The sequence below is a fragment of the Trichosurus vulpecula genome, chromosome 7 (genome assembly GCF_011100635.1).
Source record: "Trichosurus vulpecula isolate mTriVul1 chromosome 7, mTriVul1.pri, whole genome shotgun sequence".
Lineage (NCBI taxonomy): Eukaryota > Metazoa > Chordata > Mammalia > Diprotodontia > Phalangeridae > Trichosurus > Trichosurus vulpecula.
In genome coordinates this window covers 115,319,229-115,334,063 of record NC_050579.1, presented here as the reverse complement: position 1 = coordinate 115,334,063, position 14,835 = coordinate 115,319,229, and the positions used below count along the sequence as shown (strand labels likewise).

Here is a 14,835-nt window from a genome sequence, read left to right as displayed (position 1 = left end):
CCAATACTAGGAACATTTCTCTATCTCAACTTAGGCCAGTTTTCCTCTCATAAAGCAAAGTGAACCCCCCACCCTCTTTCAGAGACTTATCATATTAATGCCAAACTTAGTGCTGATACCCAATTGACATAACTCACTTCATCTCAGAACTCCTGAGATCAAAAGATTCACCAGTAGCTGGGTTTACAAGGATGTGCCACAAAATCTGGCCATATTCTAGGAACATAATCACCTTGCCAACATCTTCCACTATACTGAAATCATTTTATTTGTATTTGATATGCCATATTGATGGAGAAAGGAATGCTAAGTTATTAGTAAAATGACCATCTAAGTTAAAATATTTTAAAGTCACCATTCAGGCTTATTTATATTAAAAAAAAATACCACAACTAATTGTAAAGCAAAAACTTCAATCAGTGTCTTTTGTCTAAATAATGCCAAGTAAGGTCATTTTTTTTTTCCAACTGAAAAGTCATTGTGGGGGTATATGGACCTGGCCTCAGTATTCACCAGCCCAAATAATTCCAATTCCTGAGGTTTTTTTTTCCCTTTGTTTTTAAGTATTTGTCACAAAAGGTGATCAATCAGGTAAGAGAGGAAGTAAGGATATATTTGGAAATGAAGATTAAAAAGTAAGATGTCAATAAAAATAAAATGTTAAAATCCAAAAAATGCTGGTCTGTCTTGACCATTCTCACAGACCCTGCCTTCCAATGGTGTGCCTGTTTTTCTCTTAAATACTCCCCAAACTCTACACATTTAATTCAAGTCAATTCAACCATAATTAATTAAGCATCCATTATGTGTTAATTCCTGGAGATGTTAAGACAAAATATTAAACCTCAAATCAAGTTCATTTAAAAAACTTATCTAGAAAAAAACTTATCTAAAGTCTTGAATTCATATAGCCTTGTTCGGTGGATAAAATAAATTAAAAGCACACAAACACAGACTCCTAGAGAGCCTTACAGTCTAAAAGGAATTACAGTAACACTGAGTGTCAGATTAAGAATGTCTAATAGTTGAGCGCACAACTGCCCAGATAAGGCTAAAAATGATTAATCCATGAATCAACAAGTACTAGTAAGAATAATATAACAGTTCTCAAAAGAATTACAAGCTATTTATAGAAATATTTAAGATTTCTATAAATCACTAATAATTTTTAAAAGCTGCAATTCAAACCACTATGAGGATCCACCTCACATCCACCAAAGTGGCAAAGATTATCAAGGATGAGAATAGTTGATAATGGAGGGGCTGTGGAAAAATAGGCATTCTGACACACTGGTAGAACTGTGCAGTGGTACAATCATAGCAGGAGACAACTGAGAATTAAGAAAGTGACTAAAATGTTCATATCCTTTAACCTAGAGGTCACATAGTGAGACTCACTATTGGGCATATACATAAAGGAGGTCAAAGATAAAAAGAAAAATCCTATATAAACCAAAATATACATAGCATTCCTTGAAGCGATGAAGGACTGGTAACAAAGCTGCCTAAACTAACTGTGGTTCATGAATGTAATGGATTACTTTGGCACCATAAGAAAGATGACTATGAAGTAAACTGAAAATCATGAGAAGACATGGATTCATACAAAATGAAGTAAGCAGAACCATGAAGATGACATATATAATAACTTGAACATTGTAAATGGAAAGATCAACAACCAAAAGAAAAAGGCAGGCCTTGAATACTGTGTAATTATAATGACCAAGCTTGATGCCAAAGAAGAATTCAGAAAATATACTTCCTTTTCTTCTTGGCAAAGATTGGAGAACATGAGTGTAGAATATTGTACATATTATCCAATACAGTTAATATTACAAGGATCATAGGTTTAGAGGTAGAAGGGCCCTTGGAAATCACCTAATGCAACCCCTACATTTTGCAGATAAAGAAACTGAGAATAAAAGTCAGAAGCAGCATTTGAACCCAGGTCTTCCTTGCTCAAAATCTAGCTCTTTTGTCTGCTATACTACACTGTACTGAACTACTTATTTTCCTCTTTTTTTTTCTTGTCTGGGCAGGTTGGGTAGGGAAGGGAAAGGGATATATACATATGCCTGGGTAGTAGGTAACAGAGAGGAGATTTGAATCTAGGTCCTTTGATTTCAAATCCAGTGTTCTTTCCACAGTGCCAAGAAAAGTTATCCAGTGATCTACTCAGTGCTGACTCAGTGCTGATAGGAAAATATCTAAGATACAATGTGATTGGAGATGAAGACATGGGAAGAGGAATTACCCACACAGATCAAAGTATCCCTTTCCTAAGATTTCTTTTAATATCCAAGTCACCTGTTTATGCTCATATTCTGATCATCACCTTTTATTGTCCTCTTTTTATTGTCCTCTCTGATACATTTTATCTTCTCTAGTTGATTTCAATCTATGACTCACTTTTTGTTGTTGTTTCTACCCTGTTCCTTGACCTCATCCTTAGTGAATCCAATATCTGGACTGATGACCTATCTGCCAACATGACATCATAGTCCCTCAACTTCCTCTTCAGTGACAGGTCAGTCACCCACATCCCAACCACATCTTGAACCTCATTAACACTTAGAATTGCTTTGCTTAAAAAACCCTGAACTTGGAACACCCCCTCTCTAGTCATAACCATTTTATCATCCATTCTCTAATGATAGTGCTCTGATAATGACACTCTGCTCTAATCAGACGACACCTGGAATATTGTATTCAGTTTAGGGCACCACCACCCCCTATTTCTATCTTAATTCCTATAACCTTCAAGACTAAAGTCTCCCTCCTTGGCAACTACTCCTCCAAGAGTGTTTTCTCCCCAGATTACAATGCAAGCTCTTTGAGAGGTGAAACTGTCTTTGCTTTCATATTTTTATCCCCAGCACTTAGTGTATAGTAAATATTTAATCAATTTTTTCACTTGTTCATTCATTCCAGTTTGTCCCTCCTAAAATATGGTGAATGACGGAAGGCAGGATGGAAGGAAGGAACAAATAAATCAACAAAGGAAGGAAGGAAAGAAGAATAGAAAGAAAGAAGGAAAGAAGGAAGGAGGGCGGGAAGGAAAGAAGAAGAGAAGGAGGAAAGGAAGGAGGGAAGAAAGGAAGGAAAGAAGAAAGGAAACAAGGAAGATAATCATGGTAGTGAAGGACCTTAAAATTGTGTCATATGAGGTTTGATTGAAAGTGCCAGAGACATTTAACAAGGAGAAGAAAAGACTAAGGAAAGACATAACTATCTTCAAGTATTTGAAAGACTGTCATGTGGAATAGCTTCCGAGGAATATGGATTTAGAGAAGGGGCTTAGAAGTCACCTAATCCAACAGCCTCACTTTAAAAGGTGGGGAAATTAAGCGCATCAGTGTCAAAGCCATGTCCAAACTTGCACAGGCGACCTGCCCAAAGCCATCTCTATATAGTGTCTTGGCCCAAAGAGCCAAGATTTAAAGTCAGGTCTTTTGACTTCAAATCTCCCCACTGTGTTACACTATTGGTCAGCTTAGTCCCAGAGGTGAGAACCAGGAGCAATGAGTGTAAGTTTAGAGAAGCAATTATAGGCTTGGTATAAGGAAAAGCTTCCTATTAATTAATCAAATAAAGTCTAGTCAAGACACATTATTATGTGCCCACTATGTGCCAGGCTCTGTGCTCAATTACGTTATCCCAAAATGGAATGGATTCATTGGAAAGCAACAATGGCTTCTTCTGACTAGCAAACTTCATGGGAAGGCTGGTCACCTACTTGGTGGGTATGCTATCTACAGAGTATTCTTCTTTAGGTTCTTTCCAATTCTGTGATTATGTGATCTGCATATTCTTTTCAATTTTTCGTGGGGGTGACAGGGGAGGACAGAGGTAGACCTGTGATTTCATTGGTATAGGGAACTCCTGAGGAAAAACTTCATCTGCCAATGCACATGAACACCTTCTCTGCGACTTAGAGTCTTGGAGAGTTGCCTAAGGCACTGAGAAGTTAAGTGACTTTCCCAAGGACACATGATCAATATGTGTCCACATGGAACTTGAGCCAGGCCTTCCTAACTCTGAGACCTTTTCTTTTTTTCCTGTGATATGCCAACCCTGTGGTTTTAATTTTTAATAGTGAAATCCTTTATTCTGAATTTCTTTAAAGAGAGGTGCCTGCATAAGGTGCTATTTATGTAGTTTTGCCATATAGGGGAAATACAAAGCAAAGTTAAGATATACCTAGTCACAGTCCTTGAAATAAGTTTTCCAGAGGTGGTTCTGTCTAATGAGTAAAGTCAACCTTTGCCTGCAGCCTTTGAATAATGTAAACCTAGGTAGTAATTCCACCTCTAGTCAGTTTTAATTTGCTGCTATGAAAACAGATCTCCAATCTCAAAAAAACCAATGTGTTATGGTGGTGAGAAGCCCAGACTATGAATTAGAAGACATGAAATCTAGTCCTAGGACCATAACTCCATGGATCCATAAGCTTAAGAAAACACTCAATCTCTCTGCAATTCAGTTTCTTCATCTGTAAAAGACCTCTCCTACCTACCTCAGCAGTTATATGAGGGGTAAATGAAGCGACGCATGTGAAAATGCTTTGAAAACAACAAAACAGTATAGAAATGTATTGTTATCACTTCCAACCACCAATTAGACTCAAAGGGTATACTGCATTCCGCGCCCCCCCCCAATTTTCTGCAGGATAGGGAAGCAAGCAGTATTGGTTGGAAAGTTGATGATAAAAGAAGAGTGACAGGAAAAAAGGGGGGAGACAAAATAATGGCTGAATAGGTATTAAAAAGCCAAGAAGGAAGAAATCAAGAGGAACAAATGAGTTCCAAGTCCTGCCTTTCACTTCCTATTTGCCAATCATCTTCACCTAGATGTTGTGCTGTCATCTCTAACTCGTCACATCTTAAATGCCTTTGCTCTGCAAACTAACTACTCCATTTCTGTTTAATCGTCATTGTCATCACCACCACTTTTATACAGCACCATAAGATTTGTAAAACACTTTACAAATATTATTTGATCCTCACAACAAGCCTGAGAGGTAGGTGCCATTATTATTTACATTTTACAGATGAGGAAACTGAGTCAGACAGAGGTTAAGTAACTCGCCCAGGGTCACATATAGTTATAAATGTCTGAGACCAGATTTGAACTCAAGACTCCTTATCTCCAGATCCAGCACATCCATCCACTTGAGCAGCCTGAGTGTCCTGGGTTTGGAAGTTGGGACTATCTTTGACTCCACGTCATTCATGCTTTACATTCTTTAAACTGCTAAATCCTATCCAATCTGCATTTGCAATGTCTTTCTCATCCATTCAGCCAGCCAGACAGTCATCCATCCATCCTTTCTCCTCTCCATTCCCATTACCTCCAGTCTAGTTCACACCTTATAATCTCATGCCAGGTCTAGTGCAGAAGTTTCCGGAAGTGTTTACCTCCCCATCACACCTGCTTCCAGTCCCTCCCTCATCCAATACACTCTGCACACTATATTCAGATTTCTGTTGTTGTTGAGACCCGAATTCTTTACCCAACCATTTAAGGACTTTGGCATCCCAGCCATGGCTACATTTCTCATATTATCTTCCACTATTCTCTACTTTGCTCCATCCAAAATGCACTACTCACTATTCCCTTACCATGTATTATATTTTCCAACCTTAGTAACTTTGCTCCATCCACTTAGGTTCACTGTCCTCTCCCATGTCTGTCTATCCTAATCTTACCCATACTTGAAACTAAACTCAAATTCCACTTCTTCCATGAAATCTCCCTTCATTTTCCTAGGTAATAGAGACCTTTTCCTCCTCATAACTCCTTTGGCACTTTGTCTACATTACTCACCTGGCATATCCCTTATTCCTCCTACCAGATTGTTAACTCCTAGAGACCAGGAACTATGTCTTATAATGTGTATGTACCTTTAAAAAAAAAAGCTTACCACAGTTTCTAGCAAATGTTTACTGAAAAAACTTCCTGCCATAACCTCTAGCATGAATATTGAAATTGTCTCCTGACAGAATATTCTACTTCCAGTTTCTCTACCCTCCGTTCTTTCTGGGAAATCCTCCTGAAGTGCCTTTCTAAAACAGTGTAGGCAAAGGAAAAGTGGACCCTACCCAGAGTTAGGACATTTTAATTAAATCCCGGTTGTGACATCTTCTCAGGGTCTTGGTATTTTCTTCCGTAAAGTAAGGCTGACAATACTTGTGCTACTAGCCTCACAGAATTCTTGTGAGGAGGGCATTCTGTAAACCTTATGGCAAAGTATACATGGTAGTTGTTATATGACCTCCCTAAACAAAAGCCTTCAGTGCTTGCCTATTGCCTACTGAATAAAGCCTCAATGAGTCTGGCACTTGACATCCTCCACTATTTGTCCCCAGTCTATCTTTCTACCTTTATCTCCCATTATTCCCTTTTCTGCACTTTCTGCTCAAACCAAATTGGATTATTTGCTCACACATATCTTCATCATCATCATCATCATCATCATTTCACCCTTCCTACCTTTCCTCTTCATAATAGAGCCTCTGCCAGAGATCCTGCCTTTCTGCATCCCTCGATAGCTATCCAATTCCTATACATCCTTTTAGGCTTGTCTCAAACAACTTTTCTATGAAGCTTTCCTTGATCCCACCAGATATACATAAGCTCTAGCTCCTGTGACTCCTCATAAGACCGTTTACTTCTCTTTGAGTTATACCTAATCTAATGCTTTAAAGAGCTATAATCCCCTCTATGCGAACACTGCTTCTGCTGATGGTGAGGGTAACCCTTCAACATCTTAGTAGTTAGTTTGCAAGAATTGTCAGGGGTGCAAAATGTGTCACTCTGTGGCTAATGTGGTAATCATCTCCAAATTTAAGTATGCTGCTTTATGTGCAAGAGATATACTCTATTACTCACATTTGAAGTTTTTACATTTTCAGTAGAATCTATCATAGAATGTGATCCCCTGGCAAAACCTTTGAAAAACTAGAATTGCCTCTGTGCCATGATGAGACATCAAAGCAGAACTTTGCTGAACTCACTGAATCGCAGAATCACAAAGTTTTGGAGCTGGAAGGGGTCTCAGAAATCATCTAGTCTAATCTCCTTATTTTATGATGTGTAAACTAAGATTCAGAAAGATGGTGATTTGTCTACGGTCACACAATTAGTCTACTGGAAAAGAACGTTTGTCTTCAAACACACAGTCCAGGCAATTTCTAGTATATCACACTGCACCTTCACAGCCTGTACTATGGTTTTCTTTGTCTTATCTCCCCTATCAAACTGTAAACTCCATGAAGGAAGGACTGTGACTTACTCTTCTCCATAGCTTCAAAAGTTCTTCCTGCTCAATAAATATTGCATGCATGGATGGATGGATGGATGGATGGATGATGGATGGATGGATGGATGAATTCCCTGTTCCCAGGGATTTTCTGAGTATTCCTATACACAAATAAAACAAACATGTCAGGGAAAAAATTTTCTCAAGTAAGACTGTCACCCAAGGTACAAGTATCACAGATGCCAGAATTGTAATTAAAGAGTATATGAGAGGAGAGACATGGTGCAGTGAGTAGAGCACCAGCCCTGCAGTCAGGATGACCTGAGTTCAAATCCAGCCTCAGACACTTGACACACTTACTAGCTGTGTAACCTTGGGCAAGTCACTTAAACCCAATTGCCCTGCCTTCCCCCCTCAAAAAAAAAAGAGTACATGAAGAGAAATCTGAATTTTAAGACATTTATAAAACTTACAGTTAAAGTCTTGAAAGTTCAGTATTTGGGTGGGTTTTTTTTTGGTTTTATCAGGGGGTTGTTGTTGTGACTTGGGTGGGCTTTTTATTTAAGCTAGTATGGAAAAGGTAATGATAGGAAGTAACAAAGATCTGAGTTAAGCAATATACAGCAAGAACTCATTCATAGAACATTCATTCATAGAACATTCATTCAAGAACTCACGAGAAATTTCTTGTTAGTGTAATTGATAAAAACTAATATTTTCCTCTCATTTTAGTAAAGGGTCAAATAAGTTTTGAGCAAATCATTTAAACTTTCCTGACCCCTGTAATTAAAACTACTGTGGTCTCGTGGAGAGATGACTAGATTGTGAGTCAGACTTAAGTTCCAGTCGTAGTGGTGCCGTAAACAATGTATATGACATGAGAAGTCATTTAATTTACTCATTGATATAATGAAATTGGACTAGATAACCTATAAGGTCCCTTTCAGAGGTATTTACATTCTTTCCTAAGGAATTTGTCAGAAATATGTCAAGCAAAGCACCTATTGTAGCTCCTTCAATGGATGAAAGGACCAGAAGGATGTATCTATAATGGAATTACAATAGTTTTGTCCATCACAAAGTTTGACATTGATTGTCAAGGTTTTCTAGACCTAGTTTTCCATCTCCTCAAAGAAGAATGTCTTTCTTTAAATTTGCTAGAAAATCTGAGCTTATAAGCATGCAGCCTCCTCAACACCCAATATAGTAAATACCTTACACATTGGGATTATCTCCATATTATCCGGTATATATCTTGTCTGCACACAGTTGTTTGAGATAACTTCCTTATTAGAGTGTGACCTCCTTGAGATCAGGGACAGCTTTCTGACTTTTTTTAGATTCCCAAACCTTAGCATAGAGCCTGGCAAAAAAGAAGGGACTTAATAAATGCTTGTCAACAGCTGGTTGACTAGTAGGCTATTAATAAATGTTTGTAATGTGAGTGAATGAATGAACAAACTCTCCCTTCTTGCTGTGGGAGATTTTGTTCCACAAGTTTTTCTACAAAATAATGACCAAAGACTGATGTGAACTTCTATTTCAAAAAAAGATTATATGACAAAGTCATCCTTCAGATAGAAGCTATAAGATGATGTCAGAATTAACAAGCAACCCTAATTATCAGTACCTCATTAATATTATCAAAAGGGAGGAGGGCTATGACTTGGGAGTCTGAAATCTTCCAAGTGATTTCATACATATCAGGTGAATGTTTGTGTTGTGTAGTACTGAGCACATGTCACTTCCATTCATTAGACATCATTTGTGAAATGAAGACAACGAAACATCAATTTTCTCAAAAGTTGAATAAATGATAAAAAAATTTTTTTGAAAAATCTAGGAAGGCCCTAAATTTTGAGAGACTCTTGAGCTATGCAGATAGTTACTTGTAGAGAAATTACTTATCAAATGGAATATACTCAGATTCTCAAAAGTATTTACTCTAAGGGCAGGGGGTGGGAAGAGGGTGATTTATTTTATGAAGATTTCCGTATTCTAAATCATTTCACTTGTATAGATGCTATCAGTTAGGTGCTTGGGTAATGTTAGAATCAGAAGTTCATTCCAGAATAAGATCCTGGTAAGAAAGAAGAGTTAAATATCCCGCCACCTCCCTATATTGGGGAACTTACTCCTTTTCTGCCCCACTCTCCTATACCCTGCTACTAACAAAAACACTGGTCAAAGAATCAGCTACTATGAGGACATCCTCATTTCACCTGCAATTGGACCGAAGTTCAAAGCCTCTGTACTGTATTATCACAGCTTAGAAAGCCAGCAAAATGTGTATCCATAGAAACCAAATATACAGTGGAGTCCTCTGATGGTTGAGAATATGCCGTGAACAATAAAATTTCACTTAAGACCAAGGTTTCACCATAAGTAGATCTGTACATTACAATGTCTGACATTGCACCTGTAGGGTTTTGATCTCCTGAACCTTACAAAAAACTGCACATAGAGGGTGAAAGGAAAATTTATTCTGCACATCTTTTTTTAAATACTATCAAAGATTCCATGCTAGCTCTGCTAAAAAGAGAACAATTATTGTTTTCCATCAGTATATAGCCTTGGAATGATTCCCTTCTTCAGAGTCATCAGTTTATGCCCTCACAATATTAAATTGAGAGTATATTGCCTAATCTCACATTGTCCTGTACAGCATAGAATAATCACAATGCACTCGATAGACAAACAGCTATTTCCCTCCCACACGAGCTATACCAACTTGTGATACAAAAGTATGTGTATGTGTGTATTTAATGAAGAAAATATACTCTTCCTGAAAATTTAGCTATGCTGAGAGACATCACTACTCCTCCACAAGGAAAAAAAAAAAGCCAAAAAAAATTTTAAGGAGAAAATTGTTATAAACAGTGATAACAATTCCTATTAGGGAAGAGAAAAAATGCCAAGGTCAGAACTAACCCAAAATTTAGCTTTCCCACCATTATGTCAGTGTTGTGGAAGTGAAGTTAGTCACTAAAGGCTCTTGGGACATTAAAACAAAATAAACATAAACAGTACCCCTAACCAATACTTAAATGGCTTATTGCAAAAGATATATTATGAGTGATGAATTCAGTCAGCTATAAATGACTCAAGTCATCAAGCTTTTACTTTTAACCTTTTATAAATTTCAAATTATAACCTGCTTACCATGAGTCATTCAGCTCATTCAAGAGAGAGTTGCAAAAGAAGAAATGAAAAATAAAAATGACTTCTGGGTGAGTTTTCCCACCATGGCACTGATCTTTCTCCTCTCTTTAAAATTATTTATTTTTAAGGTCTATTTACAATTGAAATGCTAAAACTGGATAACTGTTCCACAAAATGTATCTTTCTGCTGGACTACTTAAGTCTGGATACAAAAACATAACAATATTCTGTTTTAATGATCGTTCCATGAATTTATGAGGAAGATAAAAATCTCATTTTAATCATCTATTGCTTCCTAAAAATGAGAGCATTTTTAAGGGACACACAAGTTTGTTTCAGAAGCTGCTGTTCCGGTAGTGCATCCCAAAGACTGGTTAACTAGCAAAAAGTTATTGAGGTTCTGTTTTAAGTTGAGTGTGCTCTAAGCAGTCATTCATGGAAAGGGGAATACTATTCAGAAAAAAAAGTTAGGATAAATAAAAATGGTTAATAAAGGCCATTTTTCTTGCAAATATTTATTCTTGAAATAGCAGAAGACAAAACGTTCTTTAAACATTGAAAGGATGCATTTCCATGAATACAAATTATGTCCTTGGATATTATCTAGTTGCATTTTTAAGCAAAATATTCCCCGAAAAGTCAGCTGCAGATACGACTGTCTGACCTCCCAAGCCAATGTTAGTAGTTTGAATCTTATTTCCACATCTTTTTATAACTTGCCCTCCTTAAAAAGTGTAATGGGCTTACTTTCCTAAAGAAGGAACAGCCATTGACACAGAGAGGAACAAAGAGGTAAGAAGATGGATAAATACTTCCTCCCTTATCTATCCTAGAGCTAACTTGCCTACTAAAATACTGGCGACAGAAATCTGGCTACAACATTGTAACCTCATTTAAAGATCTGTAAAAGAAAGTTGGGAAGGAAAGGCAGAAGACAAAGAAATATATGTTCATTCCTGTTCATGTTTACAGTGCAAGGTGCTTAAACTCAGGAAATGAATCACTTTACTCCCCAAAATATAGTATACTGGTCGATGTAACAGGTGCACCTTACCCTTAAAATTCCCCTAGCTCAGTGCACCTCTTGTTATACCCTCCCAGATGATATCCAGATTAAACAAGGCAGACAAAATATATTGCAAATTCTCACCAGTGGAAAAGCAGCAACTTGCTTTATATTTTAAATCTTTCTTTTCATATATATTATTGAAAACAGCACCATGGCCCCCTGGGAGGAAAAAAAAAACCTTCCTGCAAAACTGCCATAAAATATCAACTAATCAAACCTAAATAAACGACTTCCCCAGCAAAGCGTCAGGAGCTCCTCAGTGCACCACATTTGCAGCGCTACCCCACGGTGGTAGCAGCGCTACGGCCTCTGCACCGCCGGGGTTCAGGAAATGCACCTTTCCATGCATGCAAACGCACCCACGGCGGGTTGCGGAGCGAGCTGAGCCAGAATTACGGCTGTTCACATAAGGAATTCCCCCCTTCCTCCTCCTCTTTCTCCCTCCCTCCCCTTTTTTTCTCTTCTTCCCCCTCCCCCCAACACCCTCGGGTGAATAATATCTGAGGGCTACCTGCATTTATCAGCACCACGATCCCGTGTCTTCAAGCATTCAGGGAATTTAACAGCCTGGAAATTCCTGTTGTCCATTCGCTGAGGTCACAGATAATAGCTAAACAACAGCCGTGGCCCCCATCAATCATAAGTCACTCACTGATAGAATGTATGGTAGGAGACCTGATGTAAGCTAGTCACCAGAGAAAATACCCACTGATGACGCATATCCAGGCATAAAAATAGTTACAGGGCCCTCAAAGGGATTATTCAACAGCCTACATTTAGATTTTCTTACAAGAGACCCGAAGTCAATTTGCTGGGAGAGTTGAAGTTTAAGCTTCCTCAAAAGACATAACCACAAATAGTTGGTTTAAATAAGCTGCTGCAATTACAACCTGTTTTGTAAATTTTAACACAACACTACAAGCATTAAACCTAAACATACCCACCAAGTGTCTATACAATGACATAATCTTTTATTTTATTCACGTTCCTGTTCAATTAACAATCCCTCTTGTTTAAATACTCCGCCCAAATTAATTTTTTATCAGCCCAAAGAAATGTAGTATTACCCCCTTTCCTTTCTCAGCCTAATACTAAGCTGCAAATCAAATGCCTGGAAAGGAGTTCATATTCAAGTACAAGAATCTTTTATCTTACAACTGCCTTTTATAATGATAAAAGTTAATTTAATGGTGACTTTTTTCAATGTCATCAACTTCTTTGCATTCCCGTTTTTATTACCTTTATCTGAATTGATTTGTAGTCATTTTAAAAATCAACACTTATTTATACAGTACCGCTCATAGATCATTCCTAATGTTTTAAATGACCAATAAGACATAAAACAGCACCCAAACTTGAGATCCTGGTGTCTTATTTTATGAGGAAAAAAGAAGCGACTTTTACATGTGCATCAGATTTAATAGTTCTCGAGTCATCTGTTCAAAACTCTTTTCCCTCCCACTCAAGCATATGCACAGATACCCTGCAATTCAGGTCTTTCACAAAGATTTCATATTCATAAATGCTGGATTTTTGCACATTTTTATATTTGAATATCTAAATATGTTCCCATCCCAGAATCCTCTAAGCACATGCACCCACACAAAGAACGATGAAAAACTGGACAAAGCCATACCCACAGATATTACTTCAGAACTTGCACCTTTCCCATCTGATAGTTTGAATTACAAATTCATCCCACCAACCTCCCCCCCCCCAAAAAAAGATAATAGGATTTTCCTTACTGCCTGAACAATTATTAGCCATAATCTTTTTATTCCTTTATCTTTCAAAAGGCCCTCCAGTGAATCTTGCCTCTTATGGAATTTATCTCAACACATTAATGCTGTCAGCATATACAACTATCAGAAACATATTAACAGGACCTCTACAGCTTTTAACGAACACCTTAAAGCCTTTCTCTTAAATAGCAGAACATCAAGTAGTTAACATTCCTTCTCCTAGAACAATAATAACAAGGTTTTTTTTTTTCATTCCTGAACTGGTAGCTAGGTTCTACCTCACTTTCCTCAAGTATGATAACACGTCTATAAATACAGGTGAAAATTATTTTTAGAACTGAGATTACGCAAAGCATTCACGTTTCTCTCCTGTGCATATGTGCCGACAGTTTATTTGGCCTACTTTTGGAGATCCAGATGGGGAGTGTTCATTGGTGCCCTCTAGTTGATTGTGTCTATAACATGCTAAAGAAACAACTAAATGTGGTACTTAATTCTTTCCTACTCTCTCTCCCTTTTGCCGTGAAGAGTTGTCCAAATAAATCTGACAAATAGATATTAATCATTTAGTATTTGCAAGGTATTAGGCTTAAGACACATCCCTTGCCCTCAATGGAATTATACAATGGGATTACACAACTAACACACAAAATAGGATGTGAAAAGGGCAGAGGAGAGCTGCATATAATGAAGTGTTGACTGAAGGAGAAACCATTTCCACCTTGGAGATCATAGGAGGCTTCGTGGCAGAAGTGGTACCTGAACTGAGACCTAAAGAAAGGGCAAGATTTCAATAGGCAGGAATAGGGGAAGTTCACATTCCAAGGCACAAAGGAACATGTGGAAAAAGGCATGGAGACTACAGAGAGTCGGACACCAATGGGCAAATGGTCTGTTTTGATCCAAACATAGACCATGTGATGGGAGGTAATGTAAGGATCTCTCTATAAGGTAAATTGAGGTCAGATTGTGAGGGACTTTAAGTGTCAGGAAAAGATATTTCTACTTGATTTGGCAAATAATAAGTTTTTAATTAGAGGAGCAACATGATCAGAAAGGCACATTATGATGATAACAGGCAGCAGTATGAAGAATAGATGGGAAAGGATAGTGGCTAACGGCAGCTAGGTGGTTCAGTGGATAGAGCACTAGTCCTAGAGTCAGGATGACCTGAGCTCAAATCTGACCTCAGACACTAGCTGTGTGACCCTGGGCAAAGTCACTTAACCCAGATTGCCTCAAGAAAAAGAAAGGCTAGAGGCAAAGAAACCAATTAAGTCCAGGAAATTGATGATGATAAGGAGAAGCCTAATCTGAAAAGAGGTGGAAGCAAATAAGCTGAGGAAGGGGCAATATTGAAGCATTAGAATTAACAGTAGAAATTATTTGCATTTTTTGTCTTTTATGTCCCAGCACTTAGTACACTCTTTAGCATACAACAAGCACTTAATAAATACTTGTCAATTGAGTAACTGATTGGTAGATTGGATATTGAGTACCTCCTACATGTTTCATCCTTCTATATCCAGTCAGATTATTCCACCAGTACTAACAATCATGAGGCAGGACCAGAGGACTTGCCATATGGTCTACCAATGACC

At 37.8% G+C, this 14,835-nt stretch overlaps 1 protein-coding gene across 1 annotated transcript in view; it reads right to left on the bottom strand.

Moving 5' to 3' along the window:
* Nucleotides 1-12,143, bottom strand: part of HIVEP2 (HIVEP zinc finger 2) — a 195,139-nt gene extending 182,996 nt beyond the window's left edge. The window contains exon 1 of the mRNA XM_036766409.1: nt 12,004-12,143. The gene's annotated coding sequence lies outside the window, so the exon portion shown is untranslated. The remainder of the gene's footprint in view (nt 1-12,003) is intronic.
* Nucleotides 12,144-14,835: the final 2,692 nt, after the last annotated feature.